Consider the following 22,332-nt stretch of genomic DNA (forward strand, 5'->3'; position numbering starts at 1 on the left):
CTTCTTTCTTTGAAAATCATGGCCCTTGTTTAGGTGGAGAAAATGTTTCAACAGTGCATTTTGGAAAGAGAATTAGATAACCCCCAAGTTCTCTTTAAACTGATATTTTAGATGTACTTTATAAAGATATTGAGAGTTTCAGATAGCTTATTCTTGATAGCCTCTTTGTTGTTAATGATGGCAACTAAGATTCTGGATCCCACACAATGGGATTGTCAGGAAGGGAGTCTATTCTGCCACTGTTCAATAAGTAGGTGCCCATCTGCCTGCTATGAAGAGCAGCATTCAGAGGAAGTGGGTCCATAAAAACCACCTCCAAGAGTCCTGACAAAGCTTGGGTAGTTTTTGATGGCCTATAGGCACTTTCTGTACTTGGCCTGTGTGGTTTTTGAGTGGCCAACTTGGGTCCCTTTGGTTTCTGGGTTTACTAAGGCAGCAATAAGTCTGTGCATAAGGATCTTCCAGTTTTTCTTATTTTTTGAATTATTTGTGGCTTCCTTGTCTAATACTTACCCCCTTCACCCTAACCACAGCACCCATGGCCTTCAATATTATACAGCCTTAATATACAACCTTGGCCTCTTCAGTCTAGTGCCCCCTAGCTTCCTGACATGTATATTGCTTTCCAGCCAAATGTTCACTGACTTTCCTGAAAGCTTTGCTTCCTTTCTTGATTCTAGGACTTTGTCCATGTTTCTCATCTTGTATAAAATGCACGTCTATATGTTGCTGAATCAGTTTATCTCAGGGCACTTCCCAATTCAGCGAATGGCATCATCAAGCACCCCGTTGCCTGGGAAAAAACATAGGGGTCTGTTTGATTTCTTCTTTTCCCTTCTTCCACCATTTGTCAACAAGTATCAATTATGTTACCAAAAAATGTTACCCAGATTCCAAGAACTTACCATCTCCCCAGTGCCTATTCTCGTCCAAGCCAGCAGCTGTCCTGGATGGCCGAAGCAGACAGCCCTCCAAGTGGTCCCTCTAGTTCCATTTATGACCCACATGAATAATTCTCCATTCAGAAACCAATGTGATTTTGTAAAAGTATAAATCAGATCATTTCAGTCCTTGCTTAAAACCCCACAGTGGCTTGCAATGGTTCTAGGTGATCTGGTCTCTGGTGCCTCCTCAGCTTCACTGCCTACTCTTCTTTCCTGGATTATTATATTATATATTCCTGCTCTGTGGGCCTTCTTTCTGTTCCTTGGACAACTGAAGTATAGATATCCCTCAGAGAGTTTACATGTATGGCTCAATCTGTGTAGAATCTACTTAGCCCCAAATGTCTGCCTCTTAAAATTCAGGACTGAGCTCAGATGTTACCTTCGCAAAGAGGATGTCCTGAATTATCATGTAGAAAATAATTCCTTCCCTGAGAAACTCCATATCCATTGGTCTGTCTAGTTTTGGCTGAAATTCTCATGTACTTATCATTTGTTTATTATCTGTCTTCTCACACATAAAGAGGGATATTAATTTTTTTGTTACGCACTCACTGGATCGTCAGTGCTCAGCTCAAGGCCAGCCTATAGATATCGATCCCCAGAGAGAAAGAGTCTGAAATGCTCCGGCTTTCATGAATGTTCATAGCTTTAACTTCTCTTATGTACCTACCCTAGATTTGTGTGCTTTCCTCCCCTCTTATAGTTAAAGCTTTTCAAGGGCCTGTGTTCTACTCAAACTTTTTTCCCTCAGAGTACTTTTTGTGAAGTAAACACTGAGCCAATATTTACTGAATTCAATTATCCCGTTTTTATTAAAGGAAATTGAGTAACAAATTTAAGTAGCATTCTATAGTATCTGAGAGAATTAAAAAGAAGTAACAACAGCCTCAAACAGGGACTACACTCAGTGTACTCATTTCCAGGTGTTCATTCTCAGATGTGCTTTTGTTTCAGACCTCTTATTCAAAAGCTCAGTCTGCAGAAGCTGCAAACAGTTGATTGGTTCAAAAGGAAATGAAGTAGGACTGGAAAATAGTTGAGCAAAAGAAAATTCTTGTATCCTCCAAGGCTTAATTAGTAATTCCTAGGTGTCATGAATTCCTGACAATACGTAGGAAAAGGCATGGATTGGTGGTTTAGGAAGCAAGATGGCAGCCTCTAAGCAAGTAGAGGAGTGATAAGAAGGAGATTGATGCTCAAAATTCAACTTCTGAGTCAGTCTAAGGAGGATATAGAGGTAACTTTCTGATTGTCTATACTGATATCAGTTACTGTGCTCTCTATGGCAGATAAAGAAAAGACACTCTCAGCCCTCTGTAATGTGTAAATTGCTTTTAGACACTCTCTCCAGGAAAGCAAGATGGTGTCAGCTTGGAAGCTGTTAGGCTGCCAATCCTATTGTCAGGCAACCAGGATATTTGAATTCAGATGTGTTGAAATTCCATTTGTGAGTTTTCCACTACAAATCCCTAACATATAGAGAGACCTCTGGCTAGAAAACGAGTAAGCTTCACACGTCAAATCTCTTTTCAAATATATTTTAAATGGCCCTGCTCAAAGAATCCTGGAAACAAGTTACAAATTGAAGTATTCAACAAGGCTGAGGACAGGTGAGAGGGAGAATACAGTTATTTCAGGAAGTACAACAGTCATCCATTTTGTCATGATGGAGTCATTCTTTCATTTTTATTCATTCAAAAAATACTGGTTGAAACACAGGGTATCACAATGCTTAAGAATTTAGGTCTGAAGTCAGAAGGTTGGATTCAAATCTATTGTGATGGTTAGTTTTATGTGTCAAGTTGTTTAGGTCAAGTTATTCAATTAACCATGAATCTAGGTGTTGTGAAGGCATTTTTGTAGATGTGCTTAACATCTACAGTCAATTGACTTTAAGTAAAGGAGATTATTTTGATAATCTGAGTGGGCCTTATCTAATCAGTTGAAAGGCCTTAGGAGCAAAACAGGTTTCACCAAGGAAAAAGAAATCCCTCCTGTGGAATGCAGCCTCAGCGCCTGCCTGGAAGTTTCTAGCCTGCTGCTCATCTGCCCCACAGAGTTCAGACTTGCCCAGGCTGACTATACAATCACACGAGACAATTTTTTGAACTCTCTGTTTCTTTCTGTCTCTCTCTATCTCTGTCTCTATGTCTCTCTGTCTCTCAGTTTGTTTTGTTTCTCTGGTAGAGCCCTGGCTGACAAATCTATTAACTGAATTGAACTTGGGAAAATATCTTATCTTCTCTGTTCCTCAATTTCGTCATCTGTAAAATAAAGATATCAAGAGTGTCCATCTGTATCCATCTCACAAGCTTTTTATGAAAATTAAGTGAGTTAATAAATATAAAGTCCTTAGACTGGGAACTGACACACGGTATGTGTGCTTCTTAATTATTAAGCACCTAGTGTTTGCTTAGTGTAGCTGCTGGGGAGAAATAAGAATAAAAATGAGATATGCCTGACATTAAGAAGTGTGCCATTCCTCAGAGGCTTCTAAGTCATAATAACAAGTAAACTTAATCAGAATATGACCCCCAGTGCATGCTCATAATTAGGAAAAGGTCAGCCTATAATGTTAATAATCCTACTAATGAGGATAGATAATATTTCTCTACTTTGTGCCAAGTATGATACAGACAATTTCATTTGTTCATTTTTACACATATCCTTTATTCATTTATTATTTCATTTAACAAATACCACTGGATGCTTATTATATATTTGGCACATTCTAGATGCTGAGAATATAGTAGAAAATAGACAGAAAAGATCTCCTGCCTTATAATGTATATTGCAGTAGGAGATACACAGACAAGAAGAATGTGTAATATAAAATCCAGTAGGTATGAGTTTTATGAAGAAGATAAAGCATGGTAAGAACAGCCTGGTGATGCTAAAGCTGATGCCTGAATCATGAAAAGGGACAGTTTTGCAAATATTTTTTGGGAGATGACTTCATGTAGAGAAACAGTAAGTGTGAAGGCCCTTAGATTACAAGCAGCTTGACTTAGTGGAAGGAAGGAAAGAAGACCGTGTAGCTGGAGCAGAGTGTGCAATGAGAAGAGTAGTCAGGAACTGATGTTGGGAAAGAAAGGAAGTGGAGCCCAGATCTCAGGATCCTATAGGCCATGCCAAAGGTTTTTATTTTGTTCAAAGTGTGATGTGAGTATAATGATGCATTTTGAGTAGAAAATGCAGACATTTATCATAGACATGGGTAAAGTCTATGGGCTATGGTGGTGTTGGGCAGTGGAGAGAAGAGTGAAGTGTAGGTACTGCACAGGAGGCCATTGGGGTAGAACAGGTGAGGGAGGCGAGAACTGGCACTCAATGGTAGACATGGAGGGGGTGAGAAGTGGATGAAATTCAGGATGGATCCAGGGGATAGAACTTTGGGGCCTGAAATGAAGTTGCAGTTGCTGCCTTTACATCTTTAAGCTTCACAGAACCCCAGAGTCGTCACTGCAAGTTTCCCTGCTATTACACTCCCCACCCACTAGTCCCTGCGTCAGTTGGACCAGCTATACTCTAGCAGGTCCTCAACCCAACAGGTTTCACTTCCCTTTCAGCCTGTGAAATTATTCAAACCAGTTAATCATATTCTCCTATGGGAAACAGGGGTCACTGCACCCTCTTGTTACTGCAGAGTCTCTCCCCAGCAGCCCCTGCTTGTTCACTCTGTTCCAGCATGCAACCCTGTGGGACCCTGCATGGTATGCATGGTCCTTTATCCTGGGCTGTGAGAATGTATGACAAATCAACTACTGCTGCTTTCATCTCCAGTGTTGGGTTGCTTGTATTTGTCCATGTTGTGCTGATTGAAGCAAGGAATCCCTCCCTCACCAATGGAGTGAATAGGAGGCAATCAGAACAACGGATGGCAAAAGCAGGATGGCCCAACCACTACCAAGAACTTGTAGCTTTAGTTATCTGCTCTTTGCTAACCAGCTGGTTCTGGATAGGGCCAGAATGTCTGCACTATGAGTGACTGGATGGAGACAGAAACTGAAATCCATGGCTTAATGCAGCCAGAAACCAAAATACACTGAGGAAATTTGTACAGAAAGAAAATAAGTAGGTGAGGGGAGCCCACCCTGCAGAAAAAGACAGTGTTATAGCAGAGGCTGGTTTCTATTCCCCAGCCTCTGGGCTGTAGGCCAGCACTGTTTTGCTGCATCACTGGGCTGCCTGTGGCTTTGTCACAACACAGGCTAATCCTCAGGGTTAGAAAAATACCCCAAACAACAAAACACTCATGGTATCCCTGTGGCACAGCAAAGGTGTTTATGCAAACCTGACTTAAACCCAGGGCCCTTAAACCATAACGATTGCCACCTGGGAGGCACCTAAGCCTAACAATACTGAGGCTCTCTGGAAGAAGACTTTTTATAAATATAGGCAGAGTAGAGGGGACCCTCCCCATTGAAGTATATCCAGTGACAAACAGAAAAAAAGAGGGAGAGAAAGAAACCTGGATACAGCAGGAGAGAAAATTTAAACATATGTGCATATACATGTTTAAATTTAGGTAATTTATATATATGTAATTAAATTAAAACATAGGTCCACAATTTGGCCCAATTTGAAATTCAAAATTTACTAGAAATAATTTAAACAGCAAAAAGATAAAGCAGTGCTAATTGGCTTTAGTGTCTCTATGATATAGGTTCTGAATTCACTTTAACATCTGTTGAAATTAACAATTCATGGACCTTCATGTACTTCAACACTGGGGCTCAAATTATTGTTATATCTGGGGGGGGGTTTCCACTAACTTTAAACAAGTTACCGCTATAATCTTGGGAGAGTTACTGAATATAAAATAACAAACAGGTATGCCTCACCTTAACCATCAAAGCTATTGCTTTGGTAAATAAATTCCCATGGTCATAGCACCCATTGCTCTAAAATGTCTCACAGTAAGCATGGATAATCTGACTCAATCAATAAATAATAAAAATTAAAATTAGATTAAGTCTTTGGCACCTAAAAATTGGCTTGACAAAATGGAACTACATAACCCCCCTAGTTAATATCATTAATATGGCCCAATATAAACATGGATTTTAAAGGATCAAACCTCATTATATAAGACCTAATTAGTAACAGGATGATTATCTCCACTACTTCTCCATTTGACAGCCCAATCTTGTGCTTTCTTATACCTAGAAAGAATAATAGAAGATTGTAGATCACTATAGTCTTAATCCTGTGGTTGCATCTGCTAAGGTCCCCATACTCAACACCAAATATTATTGAAATTACTTTTTAAAAATCTAATCAGCAATCAGTAAATATTTTGCTATTATAGGTTTAGTTAATGCAGTCTATTCAGTGCCTATTTTAGCAGCCTCTGAGATGCAGTTTGCCTTTCCCTCTGAAGGGACCCAACACACCTTTACCAGGCTGCCCATGGAGTACACCAGCAGCTTTGCCATTGCACACAGTCTTTGCAAGGAATGTCTTCAATGCATCTACCTTTCCCAGAAGCACTGCTATGAAAATATATTGATGACATCCTCCTGAGGTCATTTGACACATTAATTAAGGACATGAAAATATAAAATAGCTTATAAAAAGGGAATAGGCAATTGCCCCACATAGTATAAAGCCCTGCCACCTTGGCTACATTTTTGAAAATTATTGGTAAATCAAGAGATGTTTCATTCCTGACAGTATCAAAAAACAAACAGCTATTGACCTTTTCAAATGTTAATACAAGTCCATTTTTTTAAGTAATTTTGGGATTCTGAAGGCAGCATAGTCCACATTTTAAATTTTTACTTGACATATTTAGGCTGTCACTTGAAATCAGCCCACCTTGAATGAGCCCCTCTCAACGAAAGATTCTAGAATCTGTCCAGTTGAAATAATCAGGAATTTCCCTTAGTGCCCTTACAGAGTCCTTTGTTGTAGAGCCTTTAGTAACATTCCTTATGCCACTGGAGTCGCTGGCTTACTTACGATGGCCGTAGTTAGTTGTCCATGGACTTCTAATTCAAGAAGCTGCCTTTCCTCAGACCTGCACTATATATCATTAGAGCGGTAATAGCTGGCCACTTACTGGGTTCTCCTGGAAACAGAGGCTTTAACAGACTGTGAACCTGTTACCCTCCATATCCAGCTGTCCATTATGCCTTATGTCACCCTCAAAGCTCAGCATGGCTGCCAAGGTCTCTTTGCTACAGGATGGGGCCAAATCTGGGCCATCTGTATATTCTACTTGCAGGAGAGGATGGCCTTCTCTGTCCTTAATTTCTTGCCATGTTTTGGCACTGGAGAAAGACACCACTTTTCCAGAACCCTTGGCTACCCAGGAAACTCCTTGGAATTAATGGAGTTATTTGCAATGAGATTTTGTACACTTCACAGATAGAATTGCCATCATCCTATGTGATGGAGCCGAGTGGAATGTTGCTGGTTCCCATCTCTTAACCAAGACAGCCCTGATGAAGGATGGTACCCAAGGATAAGCACAATTGGCCAACCTTTACAGTCATCTTACCTAACTGGATGTTCTGCCCAATAAATGGCCCCATCTGCACATTTTTACATACTCTTGGACTACTGCCTAAGGGTTGCCCCCTTCAGGATAAAAAACTTTGGAAATATCTTGCCTCATAGATACCAAAAATATAAATCAAGTTAAGAGGTGTCTCTACATATACTAAGGCCACAACACGAGTCTTCACCAGTGCACTCCTTAGCTCCTGTGAAGTAGTTCCAGACATCACCAATGTTGACAAGACACTCATTCACTTCTCAGAATATACAATGCTGGGCTCTTGAAGAAGACATTCAATGGAACTTCCACTTTTACTATAAACCAGGCAACTGGTTTCACTGTGAGGCCTAATGAGCTCCCCAGATAACTCCTGTTTAAATTATCAAGTAGTAAATGGACCCTCTACTGGGTATCACTATTGCCATAGGTGTTGATTAATCTCAATTCACACCCCTAGGGATGTGCGCTTCCTCCACTTACGCCCCACGGGTCTATCAATTATCTTCAGTGGCCATAAAGGGAGCTACCTCTAAGTTCATGTTCTTGATGTCTACTCCACCATGTGGCCCTATCCTTCCTGGTTAATGCTGATGACCCTTCCAAGGGGAATGCTTCCACTCTCTAAAAATCTTAGTTATCAACAAGGTTTAAATTAACCTCAAGTTATCAAGGTACTGAATGTGGTATAAGGGTTAAAATTAAGATGCAATATGAAGTGCTGTCTTGACAACCTTGTGCTTCACAGGGCCCCAACCCCGAGCCCAAGCCCCCTGCAATCCTCAGATATGCCCCCATCCAGCTAGCTCTCACATCAGTTGGACCAGCTCTACCCTATCCAGTCCTTAAGCTAATGGATTTCACTTCTCTGTTGGTCTGAAAAATTATTCAAACAAGCCAATTATATCCTCCCACTGGAACCAGGGGTCACCCCAGACTCTTGTTACTACAAAGCGTGCTTCCCACAGCCTGTTCTTGTTTACTCTGTTCCTGAATGCAACCCCAATGTGGCCCTACACAGCATTTAGTGTCTTCCTCCCTGGGCTGTGAATATATGTGACTAATAAACTGCTGTCATTCTCATTCGCCCAGTGTTGTGTGTTTGCCATCTTCATACTATTTAGGGAGGGGGTTTCTTCCCTCACCAGTGGGGTGAATAGGAGGCTATCAGAACAGGAGCCAGCAGTATTTACTGATGGTATGTATGTGAGATGAAAGGGAAGAATCAAAAGTGTTATTTAGATTTTTACCTGAAAAAATATAAATAAATGTCCATGCTATTTATTGAGAAGGGAAAAGAGAGAGGAGAAACAGCTTTGGAGAAGGAAATTAAGAATACAGTTTGGAGAAATAAAAGACTATATTGTCAAACAAGATGAAATGGGATAAATAGGGTTTTGAGAAGTGATTAGGGAGAAATTACTTCCAGTTGGAGGAATAAAGACAGGCTCACATGAAAGGAGGTATTTAAACGGAACCTTGAAGGGTTGAAAAGATTTTTGTCACTAGTGGTATTGGAATTATACATCATAACAGAAGAAAATGTTAAACTAAGTCAGCAAGGTAGAGAAGCCCAGAAGGACAAGTGATTTCAGCTTGGCTGATTGGAAGTAGGAGCCAAGGCTATAATATTATTCTGGGATCTTCCTTATTGAAGACCTTGAGTACTAACTAAGTCCACATTGAGAGTTTACGTTTGATCAGGAAGGCATTAGAATGTGTTGAGATTTACCCAGGAGTGATTAGGGTTGTGTGTTCTGAAGATTAGTCTCCCAGCTGTGTAATGCCCAGCTTGGGAAGGAGTATGGTGGACATTGTGAGTGTAGGTAGCGATTGTTGCAATTGTCTGTGATCAGAAATGATGAAAGTCTTCCTAGAATGGAATCAGGAACAGATGTGAGAGGCATTTCAGGAAGAGGATAAAAATGAAAACAATTTGAATGGGTCTTGGTGGGTGAAAGGGAGAAGTTCAAGGTTTTCATTTCTGGGCAACAGGAAATTATGTAGTTGCCAGCAAATATGAAGATGCTGGGAGGAGAACCAGGTCTGAGTCTAAGAAGATTTTAGTTTCAACATGTTAAGTCTGAGATGCTACTGGGATTTTTATATTGAGGTGGTTGGAAATAGGGGCTACTCCTTTGGCAAGAGATTAGGTTCCCAGTTATCTGCTCACAGAGAGGAGCTACAGCCTGGGCAAGATGACCCTGAAGGAGCAGACTGAGAAGCTCTTCTGGCATCATTCTCTCCCACTTTCTCTTATTCCCTCCATTCCAGCCACGCTGGCTCCCTGCCATTCCAGGAACTCACTGAGCACGTTCTCACATCAGGGCCCTTGGGCTTGCTCTTCTCATTCTTAGATCTCTCTTCAGAATCTGCACAGATCACTGCCTCTCAATTTATTCAGATCTTTTCTCAAATATTCCCCATCTAAGAGGCTTCAGCTGACCATTCTATATAGAACGGCACTCTTTCTTCCTTCTGCTGTCATTCTTAGCCCCTTGCTCTGCTTTTTCTTCAGAGCACCAATGAATATTACATATTTATATTTTGTGTGTCACTACCTTCATTAGAACATAAGCTCTCTGAGGGCAAGGTCTTTGTTCTAGTTAATGTTCCATCTGTGTGTCTGGTACACAGTGTACATAACATTTCTGTGTATTTGGCAGAAGGGAAGAAAAGAGGGGGAGAGAAGAAGATGGGTGGGAATGGGATCAGAGGTGTGGGTAGGCAGCACTTTGCTTCTACTCTGTAGTGGACATCTTGTTTATCTGTTCACTCCTTTCCCTTTGCTGGTGGCATCCTGGATTTTCTCTGGATAACCATCCTGACTACTGTCAGCCTAGGGTTCAGGTGGCGGTGAGTCTGCTCCAGATCTGTGTGGCATGTGATTCAGATCTGGCTAGTCAAAGCATCAAATTCAAGGGGATTGGCGCAGGAATACACACCTGATCCACTTCCCCCCACTGACATCGCGCTGTAGCATGGTGATAAATAGGCCAGACTCTGGATCCTGACAGCTGGGCTCAAATTCTACCTCTGTCACTAGCTAGATGAGTGACTTCGGTAAGTTATCTCACTCCTCTGTCTCTCAGTGTAATACAGGATTGTTGTGAAGATCAAAGGAATTAGCACTGAGAAAGCTCTTAGACTGGTGTCTGTCACAGAGTAAGAGCTATAAAAGTTTTATCATCTGGTGAGGAAAGAGAAGTGCTCCTTTCAGTGGAACTCAAAGCCAAGATGCTACAGTCTTGGAGCTGCTGGGGGTCATCTTGCCACCACATGGACCCTGAAGATGAAGCCCCATGGGGGAGAACAGAACTGAATGGTGGAGAGATGCTGACTCCTGATGACACCTCTTGACTCACTTAAGTAAATTTGAGTTGGCTTATAAGTAAGTTGTAATGGGAGATTCGCAATCAGTACGACATTCTTGAAGGCAATGTGTCTCTTCAATTTGATGTGCATGTCTTGCTTGCTGGCTTCAGGTGATTCTGTGACTTCTTTAATTCTCCTCTGTCAATATCTCCCAGTTCCTGAAAGCACCAAGCAGCCTGGCTCTTTTATTTTTTCCTTTGGTAATTGTTTTTGTTATTCCCTGAACTCCTATTTGCTCTTCTACTTTGATGTGCTAGACAGGAGGGACTCCGGATCCACATTTTATCCTTTTTCTCAGAGGCCAGAGCAAGGTCACCCCTCATGCCCTTTGTCTTAGGCCTGACTCTTGTTCTTTTTTGTTTTGTTGCTTTTCATGCAGAAAATACACACCTCCTTCCACGTTATTTTTCTGTCCCCTCACCCCCCTGTCAAATGCTGCTTCAGAAGAAGAAAGAAGAAAGATAGGAAAGGAAGAAACAGATATGTGTCCAGAGCCTTGCCCTTTTCAAATTCAGTTTCATGATCCCCTTATTCACTTATTCCTCCCAAGACTCTCCTTCCTGCCCCCTGACCTAGTCTACTGACACCACAGAGGAGACAGGGCTGTGGGGGTTATTATTCTTAGCTTTATTTGTTGGCATTCTCCCTCATAACTGTATCCACTCAATTCCCAGCACAAAGCTTTAAGCCCCGTAGATGTTCCATGCTGGCTTCTCATATTGACTGGCTCTTCCTCTTCTGAAATGGGAGCAAGGAGAAGTTGAATGAACACACAGAACCATCTTGAGCCATACAGGAGGGAATTACCTCATTAAAGGAGGAGGTGAGGCCCTCTTCTGAGAGTAAGAAGAAAGTGAGGGAATGTGGCAATGATGTGGAATTCTTGGGATGGAAAGTAGGGAGAGTTTCAACCAGAGATCTTGAAAGCACTGCCCTGAAGCAGGACAGGTGTTCCTGTGGGTGGTGCTGGCTCCACCAGCGCTGCCGGCCCTGCTGACCTAATGGGCCTCTTGTTTAGTCCATTCTCTCACCCTGCATGTCTAACCTTGGTTTCTCTGGGTCCTCAGATATATCAAGCTCTATTTTACCTCCAGGCCTTCACAGATGCTTTTCGCTATGCCAAGAAAACTCTAACTTCATGTCCTTCTTAGGTGTCACTTCTTCCGGGAGCCATCCCTCCCTTCAGGCCTTGGTTAGCTCCTCTTGCTATTTGTTCCTGTAGCTCCTTAAACTTCCCCATAGCAACATACATTGCACTTGATTGCTATTAGTTATAAAATTGTCTTTCTCCACTGCTAGATCACGGGCTCCAGAAGTACAAGAAGGCATGTCCTCCACATTTAATCACCACTGTAACCCCAGGACATAGTCCATTTATTGGCCATATTTGGTACTCAATCAATGTTTGCTGAGTGAATAAACATTGACGTGAATCTTAAAATACTATCAGGGCAAGAGGTAATTGTAACTCTTCTCTTTTCCAATGGAATTATAGCTGCTTCATCTGTGGCCCATTTTCTCCCATATCACATAAAGCTAGGAGAGGGGATCAGGTCCATTGATACCTCTATGCATAGCATGTCTGAACAAGAGCAATTAACATAGAATCACCCAAAGGCAATACCCTCATATAAATTCTTGCTTTGTAAAATGAAAAAAAAAAAAAGGATAGTAAATCTAATATATTTATACTTAAATAGGATATTTACACTTCAGTACGAGAGTTTTTCTAATATAAAATATTTTTTTTCTCCAAAAAGGCAACTATTTTATCCAGAAAATACTTCATCTCCAGACTTCACATTAGATGTGGATGTGTAGACTCCTCTATTGGGCTGGAATAGACCTGGTGACCTGCAGACAGCTGCTTCTACAGTCCATTACCTACATTCCGAGCTACCTAGTCTCAGCACATTCACTTTCTGCTATGATAAACTCTGCTTTCTCTATCCCTGACCTCTGCAATCTTGCTGGGAATAGGAGGTGGGGCAGAACTGAAAGTCTATGTAAGTGGAGGGGGCAGGGAAGAGAGGCCTTTTACTGTGACAAGTCACACTGCATAAAAGTGATTTGTGTGTGCACAATAGCTTTCTTTCTAGTCTCCTTCTGACACTTGGGAGTTTGGTTCATCATAGTTACTCATCTACCTTAGCCAAGAAATTACAAATGAAGCGGAGAGAAAATATGAGTGAGTAAGTGAGTTTGACAGGCAGAGGTAAAGCAAAAACAACAATGACTGGTGCCGATATAACAGTTTTCAAAGTTGACATTTGAGGTTTATGGTGCTTTTGTTAATGAGATGTTTGAGTGGAGAAACAATAGTGCTCAAGTTAAGTTCAACTAAAAACTTAAAATACCTTTATACCTTTTCGTTTTTATCTTGTCTTCTAGGGACAGACTAAGAGAAATCTGTTCTTGGTGGCAGTATCTGTGACAACAAACTCCTTTCATTTTCTTACTTTTATATACATGATAGACAACACTGAGGAACTTTTGATTTCCTTTCTACATACATAATTAAGCACCCGGAGACTGCCTCCTACTCTTGAAATGACTTGAACCCATAGCAAGTTATTCTGGGATTGAAGGGCAATACTGTGGGTGGGGACTGGACATAATTAATCCCCAGAGAACTCAGATATTTAGACTAAAGAAGAATCATATTATGTTAATCTTGCATAATCAATTATTCTTTTTCATAAGGTTTAACTCTTTGATGGAAGAAGTTATGAATTCAAGAGAAATAATTCGAAGAGAAGCAAGAAAGGATGAGACCCTAAGTCCACAAATATTTTTCAGTGCCCACCATATATAGGGCATGACCTGAGGCCCCAGGTGGGGGAAGCAAAAGCCTGAAAAGGCAATGCTTGTTCTCCCTGAAGGTTTGCACAGACAACCCACGTACCTGTGTGTCTATCACTCAAGGCAGGGTCTCGCCTTTATTGACTGTCTTAAAGTTAATCCCAGTCTGTGGATACACAAACTTAGCAGAAAAATCCCAGGGGAAACCAATTTAGGGGAAAAAACACATATCTGGCAAGACCGTAGCTTTTACTGTTCAAGGGACAAGAGGTTAGCTATTTTCATACCCCATGAGCCAGTTTCCAGTGATACTCTGATTATCATATAAAGAAAGATTACTTCCTTTCTCTAAAAAATTTGACTAATCAAGATGTTTTAGGATTCCTGGCTACTTTTCCCCCTATTTTTGTTCTGAATTAATTGTTAAAAGTACAATAAATAATGTGAATATTTTTCAGCACTTTCTCTCATTGGTCTGTGTAGACCTGCTTCTAGAGCTCTTATGGCAGTAACTGCTGAACCTGACTGGTTGTTAAAGTTGGCTTGGTAGCTTTATAAAAATCCAGATCTGTAAGTCAGTCCAGATCTACCTAGTTAGAATCTCTAGAAGTGAAACCCAGATATACATATACATATGTAATTTTCTTTTTCAAAAAGCTTCTCAGGTAATTTTGATAATTAGCTGATACAGAGTCTATATTATATATTATGCTATGGAGTTTCTTGTGCAGTATTTTCAAAAATAGAAATGTATGTGAGATAAGAGTGTTCCTTTTGATACTGGTTAGAGAGCCCTGGGTTTGAATAGTAGATTCACCACAATTCAGCTGCAACAGGACTTTAGGCAATTTGCCTCATCTATAAAATTACCTAATGAGTTAATACTGTTACCTAATGAATAGAATTGCTGTGGGGAACAATTGTTAGAAATGTACACACACACACACACACACACACACACACACACACACACACACACACACAGTACTCCCCGCTTATCCTCAGTTTTCCTTTCTGAGGTTTCAGTTGCCTGCAGTCATCCATGGTCTAATTAAATTGAAAATTCCAGAAATAATTCCTAAGTTTTAAGTTGCCACCATTCTGTCACGATGAAACCTCATGCCATGCCACTTTGTCCTGCCTGTAACATGAATCATCTCTCTGTCCAGAATATCCACACTGTCTACATCGCCCGCCAGTTAGTCACTGAGTTGCCATCTTGGAATATAGTGCTTGTGTTCAAGTAGTCCTTATTTTACTTAATAATGGCCCCAAAGTGCAAGAGTAATGATGCTGGAAATTCAGATATACCAAAGAAAAGCCTTAAAGTGCTTGCTTTAAGTGCAAAGTGAAAGTTCTGCACTTTTTAAATAAAAAATTCTATGCCACGGTTGGTAAGATCTATGGTAAGAATGAATCTTCTGTCCATGAAATTGCAAAGAAGGAAACAGAAATTCATGCTAGTTTTATTGTTACACTTCAAACTGCAGGAATTACTGCCACAGTGCCTGATAGCTTTTATTACAGTAAATGTTATAATTACTCTATTTTATCATTAGTTATTGTTGTTAATCTCTTCCTATGCCTGGTTTATAAGTTAAACTTTATCATAGGTAGGTTTTTATAGAAGAAAACCCCACAGCCTATACAGGGATCGATACTATTCGTGGCTTCAAGCATCCACCAGAGGTCTTGGAATGCATCCCCCATGGATAAGGACTGACTATGGTGTATCACATTTTAAATGTTTTTATTACATGTAAATCTCTTATAAATGTAGACTTCTGAATTTTCTGTAAACAGTTCTTAAGATGGAGACTATATGGTCTCCATCTTTTCAATATATTATCATTCAGGACAGTACATAGCATATATTGGCTGCTCAAGAAAAAATCAGATTGATCTATTTGAAATCTCCATACCTATACAGGTATTTCAGGCTATATGAGGGCATACTGGACACTAATGAAAGTTAAAGAAAACAGTTCAGAGATTTGGTCACATCTTTCAGGTATGACTTCTGAAGGATATGTGGATACACATCCAATGTCCCCACTTAGCATGCCTGATTTTGCAAGGTAGAAACACTGGCTCACAGTAAAGAGCCAGGAAAGTAAGGAGGCAAAACACTATGATATTAGAGAAGTAATGATGAGATAAACACTTAGGGAGCATTGGTTCCAGTGCACGGTCATTGTTCGTTAATACTTGTACAGATCACTTATTAACCACCCAGAAAATTCACTTCAAGTTTTCAAGCTGCATGATACTCAAAATCATTACCTGAATATAGATTAGGAGATGCGGACTTGCTGCATAGAGAGTTAAACCACAATGTTGTAAACCACAAGCTTCATTGATTCTGAAAGTGGAGATTATTCCATGTATGACTTATCCCACCCTACTCACCCCATCATAATATTTCTTTTTCCAGCCTATTTTTGAAAGCCTTTAAGAAGGATTCAGCACTGCACACCAGAAGGACAAGTTGGAGTGCGAAGTATGTCACCTTAGGCAGTGGAAACTTTTGCCTTGGGTGCCCACTAAACAGTAACAATTGTGAGTTGGCAAGCCTTCTGGATCTGCTTCTCTAGGCATCTTTTAATCCCTTGCAGAGCCTAGTGTGGCACTTCCTTGCACAATAAAATGTCAATTATTTTAGTTTTTTTTTGTTGTTGTTGTTTGTTTTTAGTTTAAACTACCTGTCATTCAGGCTCATTATCTAATGGGATGGGGTTAGAAATTTACTCAGTACACTTCAGATAATCAAGATAAAAATAATGACTATCTTATAGCTAAATTTACCTTACCTGGGAGGCCCTTTCCTCCCAGGGTGGAAGATGGCTGCAAAAAGTTCCATTTACCAAGTACCTGAAGCTCAGTATCTTCTAGTATAAAATAAGATTTATATTGTGGTAAACATTTAATCCATTCAAAGTTCAAACTTCTTTCTCCCATCACAGAGGGCCTTGTCTGTCTCTATTCCGTGTGAGATACCCTCTGCGTGCAAGCAGATGCTTAAGCGTTCACATGGTAGTAAAGACCATTGTTTACTTACTGTCCTCTGGGATTTTGCCTGCATTCTCTGCAATATCTCACCCTATCTGGTCACTGAGCAAGCTAGCGGGTGTCCACTGATGTGTGGCTGGTCCTGCCTTGTGCTCTGAGCATTGTACTGGTATCAATATCTGCACTGATAGAGTCAGAGGTACCATCACCTCTGGTCATCCTGACCCTGACTTGATCCTGTGGCCTCTGTTCTTACTCACGCTTCTCTTAGCCTACAACTTCCCTCAGCACTCACATATCCCCCAGTGGAGCACATGGGGCTTCTATATCCTTGGGTTGGGGAGAATCAGGGGTACTGTTTCTATCCATCCACCTAGACATTCCCCCCAGACAATTGTACTTCTACCCCCATGCCAGTTGGAACCATAATGCTCTGGCATCTTGACCAACTCAGAATGTCTCTAAGGGGCTTGCAAACTGCCGGATAAATGAGAAGCAATACCTCTAAGGGGTGTTTCTACTGTACCTCTTCTCAGAACTTCAACTCTATAGTTAAGGATAGCAGAAATTTAAGACACTTCTGAGCCTTCTCTCTTTTCGTATTTTTTCTTCTTCTCTATGTCCTCATTTTCTCCCTTTCTTTCTCCCCCAGCTCAGCTCTTTCCCTTGACTCTTGATGGGCTCTGTGCTACTTTTCAGCTGGCAAGAGCTGCTCCTATATCCCATCTTCTTTATATCCTCTGAAGGGCCTCATCCACCCCTTCCTTGGTTGCAGGGATTATGAAAAGGCTGTAAGGAAAAAAATCTGGGTTGCTGCACAGTTGGCCCTTGCTAACTGTGGGTTCTGCATTTGTGGATTCAACCAACTACAGATTGAAAATATAAGGAAAAAGTGGATGATTGCATCTGTACTCACATTTTTTGGTCATTATTCCCTAAACAATATAGTACAACAGCTATTGCATATCATTTACGTTGTATTAGGCATTAGAGGTAATCTAGAGATGATTTAAAGTATATGTATATAAGAGGATGTGCATATCTTATATGCAAATGCTATGCCATTTTATATAAAGGACTTGAGCATCTGTGGATTTTGGTATCCTTAGGGAGGTCTTGCAGCTGATCTGCCACGGGTACTAAGGGATGACAGTGTTTTTTTTTCTAGGGCTGATATAAATAAGTACCACAATCCAGAAGGCCAGAGTATAAAATCAAGGTATTGCAGGGTTGGTTCCTCCTGAGGGTGAGGAGGGAGAATCTGTTCCAGACCTCTTTCCATGGTTTGTAGATGGCCATCTTCTGCCTGTATCTTTATATGATCTTCCCTGTCTATGTGTCTGTGTTTAAATTTCCTCTTCTTTTTTTTTTTTTTTTTTTTTTTTTTTGAGACGGAGTCTTGCTCTGTCACCCAGGCTGGAGTGCAGTGGCGCAATCTCGGCTCACTGCAAGCTCCGCCTCCCGGGTTCACGCCATTCTCCTGCCTCAGCCTCTCCGAGTAGTTGGGACTACAGGCGCCCGCCACCACGCCCGGCTAATTTTTTGTATTTTTAGTAGAGACGGGGTTTCACCGTGGTCTCGATCTCCTGACCTCGTGATCCGCCCGCCTCGGCCTCCCAAAGTGCTGGGATTACAAGCGTGAGCCACCGCGCCCGGCCTCCTCTTCTTATAAGAACACTCGTCATATTGAATTAGGGCCCACTCTAATGACCTCATGTTAACTTCATTAGCTCTATAAAGACCTAATATGCAAATAAGGGAAGGGGCCTTTCTATAAAGGCCTAATCTGCAAATAAGGGAAGGAAAGGAATCTGCAAATGTGGGAAGGGGCCTGTGCATTTGCATTTCTAACAAGCTGCTGCTGTGGACTGTCTAGATGAAGTGGCACCGATCTAGGGGAGGAAGAGAAGTGGGTGGGGGAATTCTGGGCATGGGGGACTTGCCAGGAACTGCAAGTGGCCCGGTATTGCTAACGTTACAGTGCATGTGGGGTGAGCAGTGTTAGCAGTGAAGAGTAAAATCATGATCATGGACATGAGGACACTAAGTGCCTTATTCTGTTTTAGGAGCTTCGACTTGGTGATGCTGGAGTCATGAGAGGATCACTGGAAGGATTTAGATGGGGGAGAAAGAGTATCAGATTTTCAATCTAGAAATAGCACTTTACCAGTAATGGGGAGTTTGGATCTGAGGGAAAAAGCTCAGAAAGTAGGAAGACCAGTCATTCTTGCTATGATTCCATGAAGAAAGGATGAAGACTCCAGCTAGGATAAAAGGAGACAGAGACCAGATTTGTTAAGAGGACAGTTTTGACAGCATTTGCAGGTACAACTAGATATGGAAACTCAAGGAGAAGAGGCGAGTTAGTGATGCCTCCTGTGATTTTTGATTTGAGTCATTGGAATGGGACAAGCATGATGGTGGAGGGAGGGAAATTCATAAGTTCACTTTTGGGATGTGTTGGGTTTAAAGCGCCTGGAAGATATTCAAGAAGAGATGCCCTATAGGCTGATCCACGCCTTGTGCTTATCCATGCTTTGTGCTTTATACACACTGTGTTTAGCACTCAACTAACGATGGAAGAGGCATTACGGTCCCAATTATACAAAGGAGGGGCTGGAATTCACAGAAGTTTTGTGGCTTACTCAATATCAAAGTCAATATTTTATATATATGATCCAAATCCAAAGATCCAAAATTTTGCAGACACTTTGGTACAGATTCAAGCAGCCCAGGGACCATGGCTCTTCACTCAGGACACATATTTCATACTTTTGTCCTAGGCCTAGAACCTTTAAACATTATACCTTTAAAATGAGCTTATACAGTGTGAATGTTTGAAATAACACTGGAGCCCAGGGTTGCTATTTGTTAGTCACGTGTTAGAAAATACACTAGCATTCAGTGAAATCTTAAATATATTCCAAATGACTATAATATCTATGTTAGAATTCACCACAGTCTTGGAGAACTCTCTGCTTCAAAGATTTATAATTTGGTCACGTTTGCTAAATTTCTTTTAAAGTTATAAGTTGTTAATGTTTTCTACTTATGAATACAATAATCTACATATTATATTGTAAAACAGTATAATTCAACTTTGGATATTTTAAGTTACAGAAGGGTAAAGCGAAAACTAGTGGCTTCTAACTTAAACACAGTTTCAAGCTAAGATAAGAAATTTTGTGGGCCATTAGTTCCTTAGCTATTTTCTGTAAGTGTATAAATGTACTAAACTGGTAAGATACTGAGATTTAAAGAAAAGCACAGTTATCTTCAATCTTCATGCAAAAGAGCGATCTATAATGAATGACTTGATAACTGAGATTCTATTCTAAGGGAATGCTGGAAGTCATTGGGTGTTTCTTGATGGAACCTAAGCTCATTACCCTCTGAGGGTGGGATACATAACATGGCCAAAAATCTGACTTTAGCTTTTGGATGGAGTGCTACCTTAGGAGACTGCTACAAGAGACTGGATGTTTTTTTCTATCAAGAAACATGAAAGAAAAAAGAGAGATTCAAAATATACTCTTCTAATGTTTTTTACTTGAGGAAGTAAGGCAGTGAAATGCATTTTCTGCAGACACAGATGTACGTGGGTGAATGTAAAAGGCAGAAAAATGAAAAGAATTGAAATAACATCCTATCTGCAGCTTTAAGTGAGCAAAACCAGAAACGGAAGTTACTTCTAATCTAAGTTAGAGTTGAGTCTAACTTAATAGTAGTTACTATGATGTAGTTTTAAAGAACCTCAACTCTGTATTCAGGAAGACTACCCTAAAATTCCACCAATTAGTATCTATGTGAGCTTGGGCATATTTCTTAACTTTTCTAGGCCTGAACTTTCTCAACTTATAAAATGAAAATAATATAGCCACTTCAATGTGTTGCTGTGCACAATAAATGTTTTCAAAGTGCGTAGCCTAATGTCTGGTCTGCTCATACTCAGCACAAACATTGACTCTTATTCTTACCATTTGGGCGTATCTAGGAAAATGCAGCTGACAGTTCATTCCAAGATACCTTGATTCTTTTTGTCCTGCCTTCTATTAGAAAATCACTGGCTGCTCTGAGGCTCTAGTTGAGCCCTACCTCAAGAATCCTCTTCTCCACCAACAAATTGTATTTGGTAAAAGCAGAGAAAGGGGTGTTATGGTATGGGATAGAGTCAGAGCGTGGACAACCTGTGGATCTGGAACATCTTCAAGTCTAAGTGGGGACCCCTCCCTTCTCCACAATGGGTGGGGCTTCTTTTTGGTCATTCTTCTTTCATCTCTCTCCTACATTCTCAGTGTCTTCTCCATTCTCTCTTATTTAGTTCTATTTATTTCTTATTTCTTTTCTAGTAATAGCCTGAGCTAATGAGAGTTAGGCTGACAATGTATTCACCCCAACTGGGCTATTAGCCCTGTGACACGGCCATTCATTTATTTAGCTCCATAAACCCTCAAATTGGGGAAGTGTGGATAGAAGCAATTCTTAATTGAGCTGTGCTGCATCAGTGCTGGGCTCTCATTCCTCCTCCATTTTTCTGAGTTCTCCTTGCTAACCCTTTTTTTGCTGCCATTTTCCTTTTGGTTCTCATCTTCATACATGGTTCTCTATTCTAGTCACTGGTGCAACTTCATCTTGCTGAGAGTCTTCTCCAACTGCTTCCATCCTTTCTGCTTCAGAAACTGAACTCTTCCTTAGCTAGTTTAAAAATTTTGTTGCTTATTCTGCATATAGTTATTACTATACTAAATTGGTATATTTGATTGTGTACTAAAAGTTGTATGTAGACAAATATTGAATATCTTCAAAAGTTATACTGATGAATACTGTTTCCACTTTTGGCAACCCAGCTTCCCCTCAAAGGGTCTGGATAATCCTGAGTTCTAACAGAGGCTTCAAACGAACTTCCATAGTTATCATCTTGGGGAAAGGATGCTTTTCTCACCATCCTGAGGAACATCTTCGCTGCTCACATCTGTAGTCTTTCGTAAGAGTGTACGCGTTGTGTTATTCCTTAAGGAAACATTTACATGCTGATTAGACAGTCTTATCTTTCTTCTTTCTTTCAGAGGCAGAATCATGCTATGAGCAATCCCGAAGCTTGGGCAATATTTGGGACCTCTTTAAGAAATGGAATACAAAGTTGCAAATATAAAATTAATATTCATCTAAAATAAAAATATATGACAGCAACTTACAATTTTTAAAAGCCGACAAAACCACAATCATCATACAGTTTATAAAAAAATTGTATCCCTTCATTAATTTACCACTTGACACACCAACGTTTTTTCTATATTATTGGTCATATGCTTTTTAATTGCCTATTTATAGGGCAAAGATTTTGTAATTCTCTCTGTATATATCAAGAAAAAAATAAAATCCATTCTTTCCTCTATTACAGTTGATGGAATTTGTCTTTCTATTGACAATTCAAAAAAGTGTGTTATTGCTACACTTTTTATTATTGGTAGTGTCATTCTAAGGCACATGAGAATACATAAAATGTGGATTCACTCACAGACGTATTTGCTGTTTGTAGCCTATCACAGGTTTGCGCCCTACAAACACAGGGATACTGATAAATTCTATTTGGTACAATTCCCATTACAAAGAAAATAAATATAAGAATCTTTATAATGGAATAATCTGCATTGGCTAGAATATTCCTGAAAGGCGAGAACTTCCATTTTGACTAGG

Source organism: Hylobates moloch, unplaced genomic scaffold (genome assembly GCF_009828535.3).
Source record: "Hylobates moloch isolate HMO894 unplaced genomic scaffold, HMol_V3 SCAFFOLD_4, whole genome shotgun sequence".
Lineage (NCBI taxonomy): Eukaryota > Metazoa > Chordata > Mammalia > Primates > Hylobatidae > Hylobates > Hylobates moloch.